General features: G+C 41.8%; 1 long non-coding RNA gene across 1 annotated transcript in view; it reads right to left on the bottom strand.

Moving 5' to 3' along the window:
- Positions 1-3,156, bottom strand: part of LOC118451925 — a 9,498-nt gene extending 6,342 nt beyond the window's left edge. Inside the window, exons 1-2 of the long non-coding RNA XR_004841513.1 lie at positions 3,048-3,156; positions 2,184-2,188 (exon numbers count right to left, since the gene is read on the bottom strand). This is a non-coding gene — a long non-coding RNA (uncharacterized LOC118451925). The remainder of the gene's footprint in view (positions 1-2,183; positions 2,189-3,047) is intronic.
- Positions 3,157-4,839: the final 1,683 nt, after the last annotated feature.

Here is a 4,839-nt window from a genome sequence, read left to right as displayed (position 1 = left end):
GCACTTTATTTTTGCAGTCATACAGTTCAAGTCAGACATAAATCCTGTGCTTTGGCACTTTTGCTCCTACCAGTCTCCTCAGAGAAAGAAAATAACACCAAAAAAAAATAAATCCACACTCCTCTCAGAAGGGGAACATAACACTACTGCAGCCACTCCAGCCTAGGGGACTTGCTAGAGAACTCTGTGCCCTCAAGACAAGACTTTGTGGTCTTGCAGAAAGTAAGTTAGAATTCATACAGGATGAACTCTTAAGAAGATACAAGGTACCAGAGAGGGCAGCTTCCTTAATCAAACAAGAGAAGGCAACCCTCAGCTCCACTCCTAATTGACGTCTGCCCAGTGCAGCAGCTGGTGTAGATTGGGGTCAGCAGCAGCCAATTTTTCACCCGTTCAACCTGCTGCGCCCATCGGCTTTTAAGGGACACGTGCAGGTACAGGGACTGGTGGCATTTTCTCTCCCCCAGGACAGCACCCAGACCTCATCACACACAAGATGCAGACGCGCATCCTTTCCCCAGCTCTGCTGCACACCCTGGTTCCAAGTGGGAAGAAACCCATGCAGGCAGGCTGGCAGGGAGTTGTCAAATGGTACGTTGAATCTTCCTTTTCCTGGGAAAATGGAGTACCAGGACTGTACGTGCACTTTAAAGCACATTTACTTGTCAGTTTAGAAACAGCCATTGTGTGTAATTCATACAGCATATATTCAAGACCAGGTTGGACGGGGCTCTGAGCAGCCTGATCTAGTTAGCAGTGTCCCTGCTCCTGCGGGGGGGTTGGACTAGATGACCTCTAGGGGTCCCTTCCAACCCAAAACATTCTATGATTCTATGATTGCTGAACTGATGCTGTGCTCCAGGTAACCCCAATGAAACAGGCAACCCCACACCCTATCCCCCAGGTCAGAGCAGGCAAAGAACTTGCCTTCACATCTTGTATCCACAGCTTTCTGAGAGTGCTTTTAGAAACAACATGCCTGCCTAGGTCTAACAACTCAGTAGCACACACAAGCTATGGGACGGATTACCAAGAAGTTAGATGCATATCACAAAAATAAGGCAATATTAGGACAGGGCACACAAAGTTGAGACTTGTGAGTGTCAATTTACTCCAACTGAAGTGACCTCTGCTCAGTGATTTTACACCTTTGAACCACCTCTATTGTGTCTGTATGTAAATTACGTTGCCACCTTTATACAAGTGCTGAGAGCCCAAGTTACTATTTGAAAGCATTCTGAAATAGGTAGATGAAAGGTGCTACAGAGGTACAGTATTCTGCTGATTTAGCATTCATTCATTTATTCAAGAGAAAGGTCAAGATTCCTGGTACAGAATGTTTAAGTAACTACTTGATTTACGACACATACAAAGAACAAACAGACCACATGATGAAAGTTAACGATGATGACTATGGGAAGTGTTACATAACCACAAATAGGTATTTAGGAACCTTCTCTCCATTCACACATCAGGGCAACTATGGAGAAAATATCCACTATGGAATCCTTCAGAGAAATACTTTACTTCCTGTCTGAACTTCAAAGAAGCAACTGCAAGACTGTCAAAGCATAGTGCTCTTTAAAGACTAAAAACTAAACAAAGAAATGACACAAACAAACAAATATCCACCACACCCTGGGTGTGTGTGTATGTTCTCGAGCAATGAACGCAAAATACTAAAGTGGATTACACAGACATGCAAAGAGTGGAACCCATCATTAATTTTACACAAGAGATCAGAATCTGCGGTATTGTTTACAGAAGTGTGAGATAACAATTACATGTGTACTCAGCAATGCATTGTGTATTTAAAGCGATTACCATCCCATGCTAATTTGAGTAGCCTTTCTAATAAAAGCTAAAAGCTTCTTGCAAAGTTTCAACCTGTTGAAAATAAACAAATCCGCATATTTTAGACAACTTTGGTACTCAATCCTTATCTATCGCTACTTATCCCTTTGATACTCCATGGATGCTATGATTAACTTCATCAGGAGATTTCATGCTTATAACGGTCCTTCCAAGTGCTTAAATAGTATTATTACAAGCAGGGGACAAAAACAAAGGAATTGTGCTAATGCTTACAGGTTATCATCAATAGAGCCAGGAACAAAGCCCTTTGGCTTGATTCCAGCCTAGTTCCTTTTCAAGTTATTTTTTGTTTCTGTTGTTCCTTTAACAAGATCTTGTTTAACCACTAGAGAAGATTACCTATTGCATAATACCTGCCTACTGTGCTCCCCCAAAACAAAGACACAGGCACTTTAAAGACAACAAAGCATACACTTCACTTACATGGCTAGGAGCGTCAAGCTGTGGTGGTGCATGCCCCTCCCTCCCCTGCTCTTTTTTTGCTGTACTGCTCTATGATTTCAGAAACTCCCATCGGATCTTGGCCTTGGTGTAAGGAGTCGGACCATTAGGTGGCACTGCCCATACCAGAAACTCCTACATGGTTGAGGCAGGGAGGGAACAATCAGTTATTCCCTGTTAGCTTTGGAACATTACTTATCTGAATCGTAGCCTGAATGGCACGGTACCATCATTACTGCAATTCCAGTGGTTACCAAGCCAACTGTGGTCCAAACTGGAAATCTGCTGATGACTAAAGCTAATCATCTCATGATCCTATAAAACAGCAGGCCTAAGTGAGGCCCTTTGAGCTTTCCTGGACAGCAGTGGGCTGCGACCAGCATCTCTCTCTTGAGTGGGATGCCTCTTAGAGCTAGCAAACAAAGTTTGCTAAAATCAGAGGTCCATCGCTGAAGACCGACAGTGGAGCCTGGGCTGAAACATTTCACTCCTCAAGGCTCAACCCTCACCCATTGAGAAATGCCAACACATTTGACTTATTTCACTGAACTTGAGAGGAATTTTTAACAGGTATACCCTCACATATATATATGTTAATTATATATTTATTATATATATAATTATAATATAATAATAATAATATAATTATAAAGTGAATCTTATACTGCTACTAGATAGATAAGATATATTACTCTGAGATATAAACCATTGACCAAGTCTGAGACTAAGACTGGACCTAGCCACACCTAGACTCCCCTCAGAGAGGGAGTTTAGAAAACAAGGGGGTCTATTCTGAACCTTGTGACTCAACAGGAGGGTCCTCCTAATCCTCTGCATCCATGATCTCTCTGTGAATCATTCTAACTAGAGTGTAACTTACTTTTCCTTTGTGTACTTTTTCCATGCAGTAACAGAGTGAACATTGCCATCTTCGAATCTGTAACTAAGTCGCAGTTCTGATTAATTTTATTAAATCATTTTGTAAATTGACTGATGATTGAGTGCTATTAACATATCACAATCGAATTCTGCAATTTTCCATAAATAAATCCTAAACAAATTGTGCAAAGTCACTCAGTCGGCAAGATCCTAAATCAGCATTCATGACAAACTGGCGTAGTTGGCAGGATTCACAAATCAGCATTCACAACAAATTGGTAGAAGTATACTGTATTACATTCAGCACTCATAACGTGCCTTTGGACAGATCTCAACTCTCATCCTAGCTTAGATTTTCAATTCAAGATTGATATGGAACAATTGTATTCACCAACTCTGCCTCCTATCAAACTATCTCCTCACATTTGTAACATTGGCCCCTACCTAATTAAAAACATAGGACAACAGCGAATATTATTTAACCCGTTATGGTCTCTTAAATGAGTGGAACTGCCAATACAGATTGAAATCTCTACACTTAAACCTACCTGCTCACCATTCCTAAATATGTCTTATACGGGATGGTTAGCATGGTTACATGGACAAACCCTCACTTCTCCAAATCGAACTGAGAGAGATGTAACCGGCGTCATAGGGGCAGGATACAGAGTCCTGAATAGTACAGATGCTGAAATACTCACAAGTACATCTAACAGAATCACAGCAGCTACTGGGTTGGGAAAGATCAAGAGGAGAAAAAAGTAATTCTCTAGTAAAGCAGAGTCTTAGAAGAAAGACTGCGAACAAACAAGGACTGAGACAGACTAGAATTGTTCCCCTTAACAAAAGAAAAGAAAGGTGCCTCCAGAGAGGCTGCCCGTCGAACCTACTGAAGAGAGCGACTTCAGTATTTCCCTCCTGGAAGCAAGTGCTACAATCAAGGGCACAGGAGACCTGGAAACGTAGGCAGTTCTCAAAAGAGTTGATAAAAAGAGCAGACTGAACTTGCTCATTCCTTAGACACCTCCTAATTCTGCAAACAAAGTCAAGCCTAACTTGCCAACGATTCTGCTTGAAGACATACACTCCCTAGGCACAAGTAAAAAAGGCCATGTACACAGATCGCTCAGGCCACGTTATGTCCTGATTTCTGCAGATCGCAACGAGTTACCTTCCAGAGCTCAAGTACTCGAAGCTCTCAAATGACAGGAGGAGCACATACAAAATTCAGGAAGGGAAGAAGTCTTAAAGGGCATTCTTCCGTCTCAAAGATCATATTCAGGCTTTTTTCTAAAACTTCGGTATCAGCTGTTTCATTCCTGATCTTAAGTTTCCTTTGCATGCAAATCTACACTCAGGCAAGACAGAGGGACTGGTCTTCAAACACAGTCCACACAAAAACGTATCTATACAGACAGGCAACTCAGACGCTCCATTGGAGAAGCAAACCACATTTACATTAAAAAGTAAAGTACTTTGAAGATCCTCAGGACAAACTTTGGGATTCCACAGGAAGATGCCTTTCGATATTTACAATAATCCACTCCCTCCCATGTCTGTGACGCCAAGTTTGCAATGTCATTCTCCACTGGCATACAGAGAAGTGAGTCAAGATCAGCTGCCGTTATTTTACAGAACCAGGAT

This window comes from Egretta garzetta, unplaced genomic scaffold (genome assembly GCF_000687185.1).
Source record: "Egretta garzetta isolate BGI_Z169 unplaced genomic scaffold, ASM68718v1 scaffold713, whole genome shotgun sequence".
NCBI classification, from domain to species: domain Eukaryota; kingdom Metazoa; phylum Chordata; class Aves; order Pelecaniformes; family Ardeidae; genus Egretta; species Egretta garzetta.
Note: the sequence above shows the minus strand (reverse complement) of the source record. Positions and strands in the feature narration are given on the sequence as shown.